General features: G+C 52.6%; 1 protein-coding gene across 1 annotated transcript in view; it reads right to left on the bottom strand.

The window, feature by feature from the left end:
- Positions 1–18,578, bottom strand: part of LOC115062412 (disks large-associated protein 4-like) — a 97,311-nt gene extending 78,733 nt beyond the window's left edge. Inside the window, exon 1 of the mRNA XM_029535754.1 lies at positions 18,424–18,578. The gene's annotated coding sequence lies outside the window, so the exon portion shown is untranslated. The remainder of the gene's footprint in view (positions 1–18,423) is intronic.
- Positions 18,579–18,606: the final 28 nt, after the last annotated feature.

Genomic DNA, 18,606 nt, shown 5'->3' with positions numbered 1-18,606 from the left:
TCTTTTCTTTTCTTTTCTTTTCTTTTCTTTTCTTTTCTTTTCTTTTCTTTTCTTTTCTTTCTTTCTTTCTTTCTTTCTTTCTTTCTTTCTTTTTTGAGACAGGGTTTCTCTGTATAGCTCTGGCTGTAGACCAGGCTGGTCTCAAACTCAGAAATCTGCCTGCCTCTGCCTCCCGAGTGCTGGGATTAAAGGTGTGAGCCACCACACCTGGCTGGAACTATTTATTTCTTAAATTTTATGTGTATGCACATTTTGTTTGCACATATGTCTGTTCACCATGCGTGTACCTAGAACCAGAAGCATCCCTGAGGAGGGCATCAGATTCCCCCGGGAAATGGAGCTATAGGCTGTTGTGAGCCACCATGTGGGTGCTGGGAATCAAACCGAGGTCCTCCACAAGAACATAGGTGTTTTTAACCACTGAACCATCGCTCTGTAACAGAAAACATTTTAAACATGTTAAAACTCGGCCACCCTCCTAGTGGGTTCTTCCTCTAAGACAGGAAACATCTTTCCTGCTCAGAACGCTTTGGAAGTTCTAGCCAGAGCAATCAAGCCAGAAAATGAATGAAAAGACATTCAGAGCTGGAAGACAGAGGCTTGCAGATGGCATGTTCACCCTCAGAGGAAGGGTAATGGGCTTCACACAAAAGCTACAACAGCCAGTGACCGCATCGGTATAGGAAGACACAAGTGCAAAACTCAGACACTTCCTTTGTTGCTATACTGACTGTGAACTGTCTAAAATAGACAACTCTAACTGCCACCCACCTAGAGCCGCATCACAATGGGAAGAAGCAGAGTAGACGAATGAGCTGTCAAGCAATGGAAAACCAAAACGCAAGAAGTTACAAAGCAAGCAAGCAAGGGTTTGACCCCTCCCCACAGACTAAGTGAAATAAAATCTGAATAAAATATGGGAAATATTGCCCACTGGTTAAAAAATGCAGTTTGACAGATGGGGCAGGAGTTTACAGCAATAGCGGACTTGGGTTCAGTTCCCAGCACCTACACGACAGCCTGCAACTGTTCACAATTCCAGTTCAGGGGCTTCAACTCCCTCTTCTGGTCTCTGAGGACACCAGGCACACATGCAACGCACAGAATAACATGCAGACCAAACATTCATACACATAAGATAAAAATAAATCTTAAAAAAAATATTCAGAATTGTTTAGATGCTCATTCTCTTCAAATAGATCCAAAGAATCAAGTCAACTCCAGTCACAACCTTTGTAGAAACTGATAAAGTAATTCTCAAACTCACATGGAAATGCAAAAGGCGGCCAAGAGTCAAAGCAACGAACAGTGATGTTGGAGGGCCCGACATCCAAAATACAAGACCACTGTAGACAGAAGACAGACCAATGGGACACAAGAGATAGACTCACATACACATGAATAGTTGTCATTGTTTTCTTCAGTCAAGGTCTTATGAAGCCCAGCTTGGCCTCAAATTTGCTGTGCTGTTGAGGATGAACTTGACCTTCTATTTTTTTCTTTTTGGTTTCTCTGCATAATGACCCTGGTTATCCTCACTTTATAGACCAGGCTGGTCTCAAACTTGAGATCTGTCTGCCTCTGTCTCTTGACTGCTGTTTGACTGCTGGGGTTAAAGGTGTGTGCCACCACACCCAGCTGACCTTTGAACATTTTTTGAAATTAAAAAAAAAAAAAAAAGGATGTGTTTGTATGTGAGCACATGTGTGCACTTGCCTGTGTCAGCCACAAGAGGTCATCAGATCTCCTGGAGCAAGAGTTACAGGCAGTTGTGAGCCAACATAGGTGTAGCATGCTGAACTTTGGGTTCTCTGCAAGAATAGCCAGCTCTCTCAACTGGTAAGCCAGCTCTGGACTTGTAACTTCTGATCCTCTTGCCTCCACCTCCTGAGTGTTGGGATTAGTCTTGCACAGCTATGGCTGGTTTATGTAGTACTTGGAGATCCAACTTAGGGCTTCATGCAGGTTAGGCAAGTCTACAAACAGAAGGACATCTCCAGCTGTAAACAACTGATTTTTAAATCCCCCCTCCCTCTCTCTCTCCCCCTCTCTCTCTCCTCCAACCATTTTGTTTTGTTAGTATTTGTTTTGCTGTGGATTTATCCAAAAGCCGGGTACCCCAACCCTGCCCGTCTCAGATCATCAGCCCCTGGGTAACTGACCTTTGACAAAAGAACACAGTGGAGCCAGGAGGGTTCACAGAGGATGCAGTGGAACATCTTAAACAATAACAAGAACCACTTGTTTACCCACCTTACACATGCACACTGTGTACCAGAGTGCACAGGTGGGAGTTGGTTCTCTCCTTACACCACGTGCGTCCCAGGGTTGAGCTCAGGTGGTCAGGCTTGGAGGCTCCTCTGCTCTCTGAGCCATCTCACCATCCCCAGGAGACCTTTCAAACACTAGACTGAAGGTATATTTCTATATAACACAAGAAACTTCAACTAGACTTACCCGTTACACAGAACAGCTACAATCCGGACCGCAGTTAATGAAATCTAGAACTCTAAAACTGGACTGGAACTCAGTGATACGAGCACTGGCTGCTCTTCCAGAAGACCCGACTTCTGTTCCCGGCACCCATGTGGTGGCCCATAACCATGTTTAACTCAATCCCAGGGGATCTGATGCCCTCTCTGGCCCCTGGGTGTCAGGCATACATACAGTGCACAGACATACGTGCAGACAAAATACCCATATGCTTAAATGAAACTGATTTAAAATTTAATAAAAACTCTAAAACATCTCAAACACAGACAACCAACCAACCAAAAGTCCTGTAGAGGACCCCATGATGATCTTGGGTTAGACAAAGATTCTTAGGTGTGACACTTGACACAATTTGTCAGAGAGGAGGGATTGATAAGTTGGGCTCCACAGAAATGAAAACCAACTCCTTGAAGACACTCTACCAGAAATGATCAGACAGGTCACAAACTGGGAAAAACAGGGTGTTCACATACCTTTTATAGAACTTGTATCCAGAAGATAAAAAAAGAGCACTCAGGTCTCCATAAGAAGAAATCAAAGAGAAGAGATTTAAACTGAGAAGACACTTAGTGGATTAAAAAATGTTCCATGCCACTGGTCCTTAAGGAACTGAGAGTTGACGCTGTGGTGAGGTACTAAGAGTTGACAAGGTACCGCACCCACGGAATGCCTAAAGCCAGGAGGCTCAGCACATCAACCTAACCCAGGGCTGGGGGGGGGGGGCGGGGGGGGAGGAACTGGAACGAAAATGGCCACCTTACTCTAGAAAAACCTGGTAGTTTCTTAAAAAGCTAAGCACATACCTGACATCTTGTCTAGCCACTTTTCTCAGCATCTTCCTAAGAGAACTGCAGCATAGTTAGCTTCACGGGAGGACTTAGCTGTAACTGCCCATAAGAAGCTTTGTAATCATCTCACCCTGGAAACACACTCAGATGCCCATCAATAAGTAACTGATGTCACACCCACACAATGGCTCCAAAGAAGGACTAGTGGATGCTGCGGATGTACGTCTCCAGTCAGGAACCTCGAGAGAAAGTTGGCTGGCAAAGAGAGAACAACCATGTGTCAGTCCACTTCCACAGAAAGCCAGGAAGTGCAGACAGATCCTTGCTTGGGGGAGGGGAGGAACAGGCGGGAGAAGATGGGCAAAGGTGGGGAGGGGAGAGGGGAGGACCACACAGGGACAGGGAGACTCTGGTTGTCTGGGGGGTCTCTGTGTATGGCTTACTATACATCAATTATACCTCAATATAAACTTTTTTTTTTTTTTTAAAAAAAGAAAGATAAATCAAGGCTACACTAGGAATAAAGATTAAACTGGCATACCTTCATGGGCTCTTTTAATTTAAAGGTTCTAAAATTGTCTCGAAATTTTAAGACTCATCTGTTCACACATCCATAATCATTTATTTCCAGAATGCAGCAAGCCTCGCTCATGCCGCCATTCGGAGATAACTATACTGAAAGGCTGACACGCAGCGGGGTGCAGCCTTTCTAAATCACGTCTGCTCGGACGGATGTGAGGCGCAGAGCCCATAGCCCACGACTCTGTCGCTTTATCAATCTCCAGGTCTGTTCCCAAACAACAGCTCCTACTCCATCACCAGGATTAAATCGCCTCCCCCTGGAGGCGCTAAAAGCCATGCTTAGTAAGAGGGATGTGTTTCTAACAGCAGACAGCAGGAGGGAACAGGAGTGAGAGGAAAGAGAAAAATCTTGGGCAGGTAAGATGGCTCAACAAGTAAAGGTGCTTGCCAGCAAGCCTGACGACATGAGTTCGATTCCCATCGTGGACAGGAAGAATCTATTTCTGTGAGTGGTCCTCTGATCCCCACATGAATGCTGTGGCATGTGCACACACATACACACACACACAAACACACACAGAATAAAAACACATAAATGTACTGTTTAAATCAATTTAAAGAGAAAACTCTCCATAGGGATGGGCTCACAGGAACCCTGTGCCCCAAGTCATACCAGGCCCTGCAACTGAGTTTTGGTTTTGTCTTTTCCCTTTCTTATTATTTCTAACATTTCATCTGTCTTTAAATAAACAGTATTTTACATAAGAGCTGAGCAGAAAGCACAGGTTTCACCCCCTGGCATCCCTGACAGTCCCCCCAGCCCCACCCCATTCTGACAGTCGCTCCCATTCAGAACACCCTGAGCCAGCCCAGTAGCTGTCACAGCTGACCAGCCCACATTCACACACAGTCCTTGGCACTGGCCACGCCCTCTGAGCTGCACATCCCCTGGGTTTTAACACGCGTGTAGCAGCATGGACCCCTCCACTAAAATACCATTCAGAATATAGTGTCACTGCCCTCACCCCAAAATACCTGAGCTTCCTCCCATCCTTCTCCTCCCATCTCCCCATACCTAGCAACCACAACCACTAATCTTTTTGTCTCGAAAAATCTGTCTTTTCCAGAAAGTTACAGATGATGGTGTGGTCACAAGTTTACAATTTTTTCAGATTATTTTCTTTCATTTAGTAATTATTGTGTTACAGGCTATCCTGCCTCCCCACCCCACCCCCCTTTTCCAGTTTGGTAGCTTGTTTTTTTGGGTTTGTTTTTGTTGTTGTTGGTTTTTTGGTTTGTTTGTTGTTTTCTTAACTACCAAATAATATTCCATTATGTAGATATACCACAGTTTGTTTATCCATTGACCTAGTGGAGGGCATTCTTTACAATCATTGCTTTATTATTAATGTTTATTTTATTGTTTTCTTTTAAATTTTTTATTCTTTCATCAGTCAGTGAACTGAATTAATTAATTAAAACTTTATTTATTTACTTAGAGGGTGTCTGTAGCTGAGGGAAGAGACGTGGAGTTGGTGAGAACACACAGATGCTGAAGTCATTTGCAGGCGGGGCGTTATCAGCACAGTCTTGGGAAGGCTGTGGCCAGACCTACCAAAGCTGGGCGTGCTCATCTGCGATGGGGAAGCCCAGCCCTGGCTGGACCCTCGCCATAAACAACTCTGCACTTTACTAAAAGGCATTCGGAGGAAAGTTCAAAGGAACGCGGTCCACAGTCAACTCCTGGAGGTAACCCAACAGCCTGTCAACAGAGGTGGACACGACGCGGAGACACCCACTCAGTGTCCATTCATACACAGCAACGAGGAAACTTCCTGGCAGAAGATGAGGAAAGGCAGCCAGACAGAAGGAACATTCCCTTTGCAGGGTCTAGAGAGAATCCTGGGTGCTCAGGCAGGGCTTCTTCAAGAGCTGGGTGTGTCTCACTGCACAGGACACTGGGCATCAGGACAAACAAGACACAAACTGCCTCAACTCACAGATTCAAGCGAGTCTGACTGAAAAACAGCATCCACATGGGGCCAAAGGCCGGTACAGAAAAACTGAACTAACGTGGCCCCATTTATATAAAATCACTCGCACGCCTGCACTTCACCCACAAAGAATGCCAATATCACCTGCCACACCATCTGTGAGCATCCGCTGCAGGCCCAGCGCCACCCCAAGCACTTCCTCCCTCCATAATGGTCTCCCGAATGGGGACTGCTGGCTGAAATCTCCACACAGAGAGGCAGGGGTCTGAGGAAACTTGTCTGCAGTCAGGAGCCCTCATGTGAACCCCCAAACCCCGACGACTGTCCCCAAGGCTGCACACCACCACCATACACTTCCCCCAACACCCACCCAGCCTCACCAGCTTCCTCTCTATTTCCTGGAGACAGGAACCCCCCTCTCACTTCTATTTGCATATTTGGGTCCCCTTTGTAGAAGTGTTCATCTTGATCCTTTGTAAGTCTTCGTCCTTTGGGACTCAGCTCAAAGGTTACCTCCCCCGGCAAGCCTCTGTGACCCCAGGCTGAACCCTCAGCTCCAGCTGCCTCCCAACTTGAACCTCCTCATGAATTTGCTTACTTTTTTGAGTTCCCCAAGGGCCAGCCTGGGTCCACGGACCCTGTCCACCACAGAGCCTGGCACAGGCTGGGTGACTCAAGAATAAGTAGACCTGTCAGGTAGAATGACATCGAGACATCTAGAAGGTGGCGGTGGGGAGAGCAGAGTGGGTACACTATCTCCATCCATCTTGGGCATCTCTCTGGTAGCCGGGTGGAATTCTGAATCTCGGCACTTCCCCGTTGCCCCACCCCTCACGCTCTCCACACTACCTTTAGGCCCAGCGGGTGGTATATTAATAACCGGGAGGGAGAAGGTCACCCAGCTCGCAAGCACCGAGCTGTCCTTGACTTGGGCAGGCACAGCTGAAAGGCGCTGAGGAGGGGGAACACGCCGAGCACGTGCATGCTATTTCTGATTCTCAGCTGGCTAGCCCGGCCCCGTGCATCTGCTGTGGAAGCCCGGGCAGCCTGGAGAATAGCCGGGGAAGCAGTGACCCTCACTCGGCCATGCTTGCACCTGACCCGGCCATAGCCATGTTGGAAACACCCACAGCTCCTCGTGGCACCATGAGGTCACCCAGCCCCTCAGCCTGGCATTTGGGGCTCAAAACGACCCAGTCTGCCTGCTTTCCCCTTCTCCGAGTCTATAAGCAGCCCGGTCCTCTCTCTACTGTGGGTCTTCACGCCTGCTGTCCCCTCAGCCAGGAGGGCTGATGTCTACGGGTGTTGGCTCACTCGGCTTAACTGCCAGGATTCAGCACAGAACATTGCTCTAGAATCTTAGCTTAGCTCACTACCACATCCCAGTGCCCCTTGTAGGTCTTCCCTCTACCTCAACAGGTGTGCTGGGTTAGAAGTCTCCCAGCCTTCTCCTGGCCTAAGATTTGATCAGCTTGGACGCCTTCACCCTCAGGTCTCTAGCACTGGGTCCACAGTAACCATGCACCCTCACAAGCGAGAAAGTGCTTGGTTTCTGAGAAGGGGCAGCCGACCTGGGAGCTCAGAGGTGGCACACAGGCGGGAAGCAAGTAGTTGGATTTGTGTGTGACCTAAATACGATGGGTCAGGGCAAGGATGCCTCAGGGGACAGGGAGAAAGAAGGAGATAACCCCCTTAGCAGAGGACCCCCCCATCCACCTCACACTGCCATCACTTGTGGTTCCCCCCACCTCTCCACACACACCCCGAGCAGTCAACAGCCTTGCTGACAGCTCAGGAGGGGCTGGGATACTGTACCAGGTGTGGCTACTCACAGCCCTGCCTCCCCAGTGACAAGCACAGTTGACACAGAATCTGTACAGTGGCCTAAATACATCTGCTCCCCGATGCAGGGTGCCCAGATGGAGTAGGAGGACTTCTGACAGATCTGGGTGCCCGGAGAGATGGACCACCTGCCCCCCACTTACAAGCTGCATCTCCTGGCAGAGGGGAGTGCCCCCAGGGCCCAAGGTCAGGGCTGGGCCTGACAGAGACCCTCCAAGCAAAGGCTCACAGCCTACCCTCCCGCCCAAGGCTGCCGCCCGGAATGTGGGCCATGTAGAAACCAGGCCAGCCAAAAAAAGAGGGTTCCAAGGAGAGAAGGACTCCAGTAGGGCCCCAGAGAGGCCTGGGGGTGGGGGCAGGTGAGGTACAGGCATCCTGGTTCCTAGGCTTCCTAGGACCCTGGTGGTTCCAAGAATTCTCTTTTACTTCCTGAAGCCCTTACAGAGACAGTACACTGTCCCCTCTCCCCCACCCCTGCTTCCACCGAGTGCTGGATTTAGTCAGGAATCTTGTGGTCTGACCCTGACTCATTTTCACCATCTCTCTTGGTGCTGGTACTCTACAGTGCTTACCTCTTGGTCATCTTTCTCAGGCTGGTCTCTCAGGGAGGTCCAGTCCTTCTGCCAGAAACGGAGCTTATCTGCCATTTCTTGGGTGCCCGCTCTGCACCAGGCTCCGTCCTAGACACCTCCTTGGTATCTGGGACCCCACCTCATGCACGAACCAAGCCTTCAAGGCAGGCACTGCTACTGACACTTTTCTGAGCACAAAATGAGAAACTGAGGCTAGGAGTTGTTCCTGTCACCCGATCAAGGTCACTTGGGCTCGCCTAACTAGACTCCTATTCCCAGACCCTCATAATCACCTCACTTCCTCAGGGTCCACAGACTCTTGTGGCTCTTTTCCGGAGGCCTCGCCCATGGTTCTTGGAGTTGAGCACCTACCTGCTTTCTCGTTCCTTTTCTCTATTTAAACAAGACAAACACACAAACAAAACCCTATTCATGAAGACAGTTGGGCAGAAATGGCCTGCTGTGGACCCACTGAAGGTGCCCACAGTCTCCACAGCAGGCCTCCATGTCCTGACCCACTCTCAGCCAGGGTTCTGAGGCTAGTTGGGCTCAGCACCACACCAGCAGCTGCTAAGTGACCTCAGGAATGCCTTTTCTCTTTGCCCTGTGTCCCCCTCCTGAGGGGGCGCTGTTCTCCCCTGCCCAGAGTCATTCAAGAGACAGTGGCACACTGTGACCCAGGTGCCACCACAAGCTCTTGGCCTGGTCAAGTTGGTCTCCACTGAGTCCCTCAGATGGCTCCTGGAGATGTCCTGGGTAGGAGGACACCTGTGTAACGTTAGCTTTCAGCCACCAGCTGCAGAATCTTGTTCCATAGCGATAGATAGCAAATGAAGAAGAGAATATATGGATGGATGGATGGATGGATGGATGGATGGATGGATGGGGAATCAACTCCGAGGGGGCACTGGATCCTGGGCCTAGAAGACAGGTCCTACTTCCAGGACCCCTGTTCCACCACAGGAATACTGTTGCCCACTTCATTGCTCCTGGGTTGCTCCTTGTAATGGTGGACAGACAGACACACAGACAGATCTGATCCTCAGAGACTACTGTGCACCAGTATCAAGCTACAGGTGCCCTGTGTCCATCTTCAAATGGTTCTCGCTGTCACCCTTTGGGGCTGAAGATGAATGCCCACCAGGCCTATAACCACCCTTGGTACAATCCTTACTGTAAGTGGGAGTTTGCCTCCGAGAGCAGAGAGCAGCTGCAGGAACAGACAGACCACACACAGGGCTCAAAGGACAGGGATAAGAAATGAAGCCTGGTGTGGAAGCACAAGCCTGAAATCCCAGATTCAGGAGGCTGAGGCAAGAGGACCTCGGGCGGCTCCAGCCCAACCTGAGTTAAAGAGCCAAGTTCGAGGCCAGGCTGGACTACATGACAAGACACTAACTCAAGGAATCAAGAAAAAGAAGAGAAAGGGGAGAAGAAACATATTTTGTGCCTGGAAAAAGACCTTGAGACTCTGGTGTCTCCCGGGGTGGAAACAAACTCTGACCTCTGGGCCAGCTTGTCAGGGACCACGTGACAGATGAGGAACTGGTCTTCACAAAGGATGCTGTCCCCAAGGCAGAGGGAAGAACACACAGGGTTACATAGGTCACACCGGCACGGACAGCTGTGTGGCACCAGCCTTGTGCTGTACCCACAAAGGCAGCCACCCTCCACCTCTCCCCTGCAGCTGCAGTGGGCACGTACTGCTAGGCTCCACAGTGCCCGGGCACTGCTCCTGACTGGGTGCCGGCGCTGAGACTGCTGCCATTAGACTGGAAGGGCTCCTGTATGCCCAAAGACCTCCATAGTCTCCACCTCTGTGGGGTGCAGGGACACATGAGGACTGACGGGGTACAGACTAAGGGGACAGTAGAGACAGGCGCGGGGAGACCTGTCCTCTTGTGGAGCTGCAGGAGAATAGTGGCTGCAAGAGCCAGGTGACAGAGCATGCCAACTGTCATACTGAGGGCTGTGGGCCCACTGTGATGGAAGCAGCTGAGTGTGGTCCTCCATCAGACACATTACCTGAATGTAAGGTATGGAAACAGACCCAATGAAAGTCTACGGAGCATTTTGAACCACCGTGGGCTGCAGGAGGAGCCCAGGTCCCTCTTTGAACCCCAGGCCTGCCATTAGGGATCCAGAGAGAAGCTTTCTCTCTGTCAACCTCTGGGAATAGCTTTGCCATTTATCAAGCCCAGCGTTGCAAATGCTTCCTGGAAACTTTGGGTCCCCAGTGGGTCCTGGTGACAGCTCTCAGGCTGCCCACTGCTTGTGCCCCTGCCCTGGCCAGTATCGGCAGAGGGAGTGCAGACTGGGTCAGCAGAGGTTGGCCAGCGTTGGTCTTGGCCCCAGCTGGTGGGCAGGCAGCCAACATTCCATGCCAGTGCCGGGAAACCTGGCAGTTGCTGGCCAGGGGAGCACTGTGGGTCTGCCCTGCTCAGGAGTCATCTGTGGCTCCCTGGTTCCTTTCATTGAGAAGTGTGTACCCAGGAGAGGCTGGAGTCTGGGGAGGGGCCTGCTATACCCCAGATGCACACAGAAGCTGGAGAGAGTCCCTGCGATACCTTAAAAGACCCACTCAAATGTCTTGGAGCAGACACAGAGGTGGACAAGGGCTCCGCCAGGGACAGCCATGGTAGACTATACCAGTCCACATCCCCCCAAGCTTCTAGTCCTGCCTAGGTGGCTTCGCTTCCTTGTACCTCACTTTCTTCACATGTCTGCAGTCTTCTGTAGCCAGGAAGACCATGGGACCAGCCTGACTCTAACTCATACCAAGTCCCTGCTTGCTCTCTCTAGCCTGTCACCTTGGATTCCACGCTGCTCCTACCTCAGGGCTCTGGAGCAGCCTTCCCGGCCTCGGGTACTTCCTGGGGACAGTCCACCCTGATGCCCAGCACTAACCATGGTGTTCTGTGCAGCAGAGCGTCTGTCACTGCCTTCAGTTTACATTCACCTGGAAGGTTATGTAACGACTGCAGGCCTCCCAAGAGGACCATGACTCCACGGGGCAGGGCCCAGCCACTTGTTCGCTGTGTATGCCCAGCACGGAGCAGGCACTTGACATGTGTTTTTCTGAATGAATACTCAGAACTGGGAAAGGGAAGTACAGAAGGTAAGCCCCAAGGGATGACAATGTCTACATATCCCTGTCCCCGTGTCAGAATGATTCAACAGTACACAAAAGGCCTGGCCAGAGTCCGGGTAGAGTGTCTCTCAGACACACCAGACACATATACCTCCCCAACATGCCCGCACACTTTCTCCCAAGGTCACAGATATACCTCTGACCCACATATACCATGCAGATACCTCCACACACACCGTGCATAGGCTCTCTACTCCTCCCACACACACACCATACACACATACTACATGTCTCCTCCCACTTCACACACACACACACACACCACACACATAAACAAATACTTTCCCACATACCACACAGACGCACACCACATACACGTATCACATGCACCTCCCCATATGCCACACACATACACTATCCATCCGTACTACATTCACCTCCTCACATACCTTATGCATGTCACAATAGCTACACACACACACACACACACACACACCAGTACATACATACCATCACATGCCACAGACACATACATTCAAACACGTCACACATATCTCCCCACGTATCACACAGCATACATGTCCCACACATACCTCCAATATACCCCCCCACATACACACAAACACACATGCAGGTACGTACTACACATACGCGCACACTGCACACATGCCATCCTACTGGGGCAGCCAGGGCAACTGTAGCTCCCCAACACACTGCACTCTCTCAGAGTGCCTGAGGGCCAGCTGAAACCCACATGCAGTCAAAAATAGACCAGGTTCAGGGCCTCTGGAGCCACCCAGAGCTGCCTTCCCCCACCATTCCCACACAGTCCCTGGGAGATCTCACAAGAGCCCAGTCCTCTAGGAATCCCTCACAGCCCACAAGTGGCAAGTCCCTGAGAAAGCAAGGTGTGACATGCTGACACCTCCTAACTTGTGACCACAGCAGGGCCACGTGGGGCCTGGAGATAGGTGCACTCCAGAAACTGAGACCAGAGAATACACAGAAGCTCGGTCACCTGGTGGCCTCTGGCTGGGGCCCTAGCTTCCTGCCTGGACTGACAGGTGCCTGGGTTCAAATCCTACCCCACCACCTGCTGGCTCAATGCCCCTCCCCTCAAGCCCCAGTTTCCTCGGTCATAAATGGGGGTGGGCACAGCACCCCACACCCTCAATGTGGATTTCACACATAGAAAACACTGGTGGCAGAGGGCCCGGGAGCCATCTCTACCCAAGGCAGGTTGCATCCAGACAAATGGCCTCCAGAGGGGTCATTACAACGCAGCAGAACCCAGAGCCCAGCCCCACACAGTTCATGCTACTGGGCAAAGGAGGACACTGGAGCCTGGGGACCAGCGAGGCTGTGGCACTCAGAGCCTCCAGAGAGCTGTAGCTTCCAGGAGATCTAGCAGACTTAAGGATGCTGGGCTTGGCAACAGCTGGGGGAAGCAGGCAGGCAGGCAGGCAGCTGGGGAGCCCGGGGTGGGGGTGGGTGGGAAGAAACTTTCCCTGTTTTGAGCAAACCTGATCCCTGTTTCCAATCTGAGCTCCGCAGTCTATGGCCGCCTCACTATCCCTGCGCCCCATCAGCCTGCAGTTGGTGGGAGTAAAAGCTTCCTCCCTCTGGCAGGGGTTTGGCGACAGAGGGCAGTGGGGAAGATAGGCAACTGTCAGAGCAAGAACACACCACCAAGCCGGGCGTGGTGGCACACACCTTTAATCCCAGCACTTGGGAGGCAGAGGCAGGCGGATTTCTGAGTTCAAGACCAGCCTGGTCTACAGAGTGAGTTCCAGGACAGCCAGGGCTATACAGANAAAAAAAAAAAAAAAAAAAGAACACAACACCAGACTCCCGAGACCTCCTGGAGGGAAGTCCAGCTCAGTTCACCCCTGCAGTTCCAGAGAGCTGAACTGACAAAGAGTCAGACGGCGCCCCCACCTCACAAAAGCGATGGAGACTGTGGAGCTCAGGGAGGTGCAGGCTCTAAGTCAGGAACCACAGCAACGGAACATCAAGCAGTCAATCACCTTTCCTACACTCCCTCCAACATGCAACACATACTCCGGACAGATATCAAGACCCACCAGAGGCCTGTCACTACACAGAGACAAATGTCTAAGCCCAGAAGCCAACGACTCAATACCCCAAGACCAGAACTTGGGGTGCATGGTGTCCCAGTGTCTCCCAGTCAGGATGGTTTCCTAATCCTGCGATGCTGGGTACACAGTAGGCACTCAATTATGCACCAGTGGGTCTTGCTCCATGCGTATGCTAGGGTTCCGACCCCAGTTCTGTATCATCAGATGCACTCTGACCCCATCCTGGGCTTTCTCACGATGGCCCCCGTAGAACACCAAATGTCCCTCTGACCATGTGTGATGCCACTCTTGGAGATGGGTCCCTAGGGGCTCGCTGCTCTGTTCCAGAGGGAGGGAGCTTGCTTCTTAACCCAAAGATCCTGGGAACCAAACACCTTGTCACTTGTCACCTTGCCAGAGTGGGCTGGCAGTGGTGGTCACTTCTTAACACCCATATAGCCTCACATCTATAGGACGTTTTAAGGGCGGGTCATAACCTCCGTTAGTAACCACCATGTAACAGGGGGGCAGGGTGGGGGCGGGGCAGGAAGGGACAGCAGTCAAAGCTCGGACCAGGCTTATCACGGGGCTGAGACACTTGAACTTCAGCAATGCCTTAGGCTGCTTACTTCTGTCGGGTGGGGACCCATTGCCAGTGGATACAGTCAGGTTCCCCGAAGCCAGGAATGAGCCTACTGCAGTTGATCCCATAAACCTCATACCCATCACATGCTCGTGAACAAGCGGGAACACTTCAGGATCCCCAGAGAATGGGGCTAAGGTGAGACTCTAAACTCAGTAACTTAGATCCAAATCCTGGTACCAGAGTTTTGACATCTATGTGGCCTTGGTCCAATAACCTAAAAGTTCTCTGTGTCCAATTTTCTCATCTGTAAAATGGGGTCAATAAGAATGGGGTGTAGTAGAGGCTGAAGCAGATATAGGAGGCTTGGAGTCAGTATTACTAAGTAGCAGACCCTGAACCACATGCTCAGTTCTGGGAGATGGTCAATGATGCTTTATCAGGCAGATAGTTGATGTTTTGTTGTTATTTTTTAACAGTCAGCTGCTGATAATGGCTGTTATTATTATTATTATCATCATCATTGTCAACATTACCAGGAATCCCCAAGCCTGGTTTTGCAACCAGCCCTAGTGAGGGGTGTAGCAAAATTCTCCAAACAAAATGTGCTTCCATTCATTTTGGGCTTTTGAAAAGGCCACGTCAGACGGCTTGGGGAGGAGGCGGCATTGCGAAACCCAGCAGAGAAGGATCCAGGCTGCTTCTCCCTCAGGAAGTGATGTGCCATCTACTCCAGAGAGGCCCTGGCACAATGGCTACCCCGAGGGCCCAGTGACTGGGGTTGCTGACCCACTCTCCAGCCTCTGAGTGACACTGGGCAGCTCCCACACCTCAGTTTCCCCACCAGGCAGGCATATTAAGGTATTTCGTCTTCATTCCTGCCAAGGGGAGGGCTAGAGAGTGCGGAAATTGAATGTGACCTGCAAACTGCGGGGCGCAGAACGCACCCCAAAGGCTCCAGTCTTGGCCTGAGGTTGTTGCCAGGGGACTACTGAGTAGGTAGACACAGAGAATCAACAACAACTGCCCCCCGACCACATATACAAAACAGGTAGTCATGTGCAGCTAAGAGCCCAACAAAGAGTTCAGTGGACTGAGAGAGCATACATTTGTTTCTGTGTCCCCCACCATAGGAAGCCCTGCAGGGGATTAGCCATTTCCTTAATGTGCCCAGTCAGAGTTCAGTTAAGAGTGATGTCTCTACCTGAGCCAGCCTGCTTTACCTCTAATGGCAGGACCATCCATCAGGAGAAACTGCCAGCCCCTCTCAGTCTGTGGCCACAACCCTGGATCTGCACACACACAATCCTTAACCTACTAGAGCAGACCAAGCCCAATCCTGTACCCCAAAGTGCACACAGAAGCAGCTCATCTTCACGGACCACTCAGGAGGCCACCTCTCTGATTAGGATGCAGGCTGCCTTCCTGGCTTTGTGAATGCCAGCGGGGTCCTCCGCTGGCAGTGTTCTGCTCCTTCATGCTCTATTCACTCACATCCTTGAGGTCCCCAACCCAAGAACAGCACATGGTCTTGGGGACATGGAGCAGGAAACACTAGTGGCCCAAAGAAGGAATGTCAGGCAAGAAACTAGTTGCTAGAGGATTCCCCACCCCCCGTAAATGCAACAAGAGGTAGCTAGGTAGGCAACCGATGTGAACCCACCAAGTAATGCAGAAACAGGTACCACACCACCGGGCCACAGGGATGCCTAAAGATGCTCGACCTACCTACGGACACACTAGGATCTTAAGAGGCCACAGACCTATAACTTCCACAAGTCTGCCAAGTGCCTCTGGGTGTAGAGAGCCAGCTGGAGCCAGAGGAACCCATAGGGACAGTCATGTGGGCCACTGGACCTGACCAAGTACCCTCCGTGCCCATCCTCCAGCCCTCCACTTGGAATGCCCCAGTTCACACTCACCCATTCATTCAAACCAAAAGTAAATAAATAAATAAATAAATATTGAAAAAGTAATAAATAAATAAATAAACAAGAGCAAGTTCCCTCAGCCAGTCAAGACCAGTCCTCAGCACAGAGTGGCTAACGGGAAGGTGTGTCCTCGCCCCTCCCACATCAATCACAGCCCAGAGGTCTTGGGGCTGTGGAGATGTTAACAGGGACACAGTGGCCTGGGCACCGAGGAGGTTTTCTTCCAAACGCTATGTTCAGGATGAGGCCAGGCTGATGAGTTAAGTAGGTGACATGTGGGTGGGAGGGAGGGGAGGAAGGGCGGGGTATGGGCAGAGGACCCATTTTGCTCAAAGACCCTGAGGCAAAAGGCAACTTGAACACAGTCCAGGAACTGAAAGCAGGCTAGGGAGATGAGAGCCAAAGTGAGAGAAGGTGGGGAGCAAGATGCAGCTGAGAGGTAGCTGCTGCGGGAGGGGGCTGGGCCTCAGGCTGGGAACTGTGGACCAACTATATGCTTTCCAAAAAAAGAAAATCGGAATTCAGATTTTATTCATTCCCATTTCAGAATGTTTAAATGAAAGTATACTAAAGTTCACTGGAGTTCGAGACCGCTATTTTTAAAATTTATTTTATTTTATTTTTCAAATGAATGAGTCCTCATCAATTACAGCTGTAGGGGAGGGGCGAGACCACCTGCTCTCTGCTGGGTAAAAGGGTAGCAGACAACATCCCTCAGTGTGTAGGTACGCTGGCATTTATGAAGCCAGATGCCCGTGAGCCACAAAATCCTAACAAGATGCCAGTGGGTGCCCCGATACACTAGATACGTCACTGAGTCCTCTGAAAGCTCCCAAGTACACGTTCCACCCTCAGCCCCTGAGTGCTGCGCAGCCTTCCTTCAAAGCAGCAATCTCGGCTGCCAAGCAGCCTTGCGCCGGCCTGGGGCACAGTCCTCAAACCTGCAGCTCATCTCTGGCTACCACCAGCAGGATGCTTCCTGGGTACCCGGTTCTGTAAGTCAGTCATCAAGCCCTGCCTACCTCACACTTTCTCTTGACTCAGGGCCCTGCCCACCTACCTCTCCAGTGCCCAGCCCAGCTCCACCTGGCCTAAATGGACGAGGGCTTCGCCGCCAACACCACTCACAGGCATAGGGGGCATTCCCCCCTCCAGGAGAACCCACGCACTCTATCCCACCCCTACCCCAATACAGACACAGGCACACACGCCTGCCCCACGTGCACAGACAGCATCGTCAGAAGCTACTGGGAACATACTTGTGGAGCAGTCGCTGAAGCCCAGCTGAGGGGGAGGATGGCCCCCCCAACAGTGGCTTCTAACACCCGAGCCTCAGCCCGGAAGCCAGCTCTGCGGCCCCACCCAGTCCCGCTGTCCTTAACAGTCTGGCTCAGGCCCCTCGGACCATCCTTGGCCCAGGCAGCTCACAGTTTTCTATACCAGAGGAAGGGGAGAGATGTAGCCACCTGAGGGAAGAATTCCAGACTCCTCTAACAGGCATTCTGACATGGTCCTGTACAGTCTGGTGAAGCCACAGAGGCAGAGGGACCGGACCCTCCCCCACCGCACGGGAGGTGCCAAGAGTAGAGGCGGGGCAGTCCAGCCTCCTTAGGGCTGGGGACTGCAGCCCCCTCCCCCTCTGCCATTTCTACTTCCAAGCAGGTGGAGGTGCTGGGACATCCCCCTCATCAGCACAGTCCTCCAAGCGTAAGGTTCCCCATCCTCTGGGTATCTCCGCCACAACTGGCCTTCACCCACCCACCTACCCACCACCCTTCCCCCATTTCATTTTCCCCCACAACATCAACAGTCGGTGACAGCTCTCTCCGCAACACAGGCAGCATAGAAGAACGCGAGAAAGGAGATGGATGAAGGGCTGGATGGGGAATCCGACAAGGCAAGCTCTGCCCAAAGAGGCCCAGTGACCATCACTTGCCCAGGTAGCACATGTCCCCTCCCAGCAGGCCCTGCACATCTGGACCCAGCTGGCCTCCGCAGCCACCTGGTCTATCCTCCACCCGCTCTGTACGCGAACCCCCGTTCCCGCGGGGCGCCGCACGTGGGGGCCTCCCGTGGCCATGTGAGCAGCCCCCCCACAGCCCAGGTGCCAGGGTCGCTCGGCCCCTCCCGGGCAGGCGAGCGCGCCGGGGGCGATGCGGCGCGGGGTCGCCCGCCCCCTCCCCGGATGCCCGGTCCCGGGGAGATCCCGGGAAGGGAGTATGAGCGTGCAGCAAGCTGAAGGCAAGGGAACCCCGGCCGCCCGGACACGCGGCTGGGAGGGGGCTGCCGCTACCCGCCGCCTGCGGATGGAGGGCCGGGAACCGCTCCTGCGCCCCAGCCGGGGAAGGGCCGGCAGCATCGGAGGGGCCGGCCCGCGTCGGGCCCCAGGCCCGGGCGCCACCGCCCGTCAGAGGATCCGGGAGACCCCGTCGCTGAGCGCATCTGTCCCGGGGTCTGCCCGCGGCCGGGGTCTGCCCGGGATCTAGCCTCCGAGGAGGGTCTTGACGCGTGCCACCCCCGCGCGCTCACCTGCGCCCTGCGCTCGACCGCCTCGGTCCACTCGGCCTCTGCGCTGCGCCCGCTCCGCTCGCTCGCTCGTTCCGCTCGCTCTCAGCTTCGCTCGCCTAGGCCCCGGCCCCGGCCCCGGCCCCGGCCCGCGGGCGCCCCATGCCTCTCCTCCGGCCGGCGCGGCGCCCCAGATGCGGCTGCGGG

The sequence above is a fragment of the Mus pahari genome, chromosome 3 (assembly GCF_900095145.1).
Source record: "Mus pahari chromosome 3, PAHARI_EIJ_v1.1, whole genome shotgun sequence".
In the NCBI taxonomy this organism is placed as follows: domain Eukaryota; kingdom Metazoa; phylum Chordata; class Mammalia; order Rodentia; family Muridae; genus Mus; species Mus pahari.
This window is presented reverse-complemented; position numbering and strand designations above follow the sequence as displayed.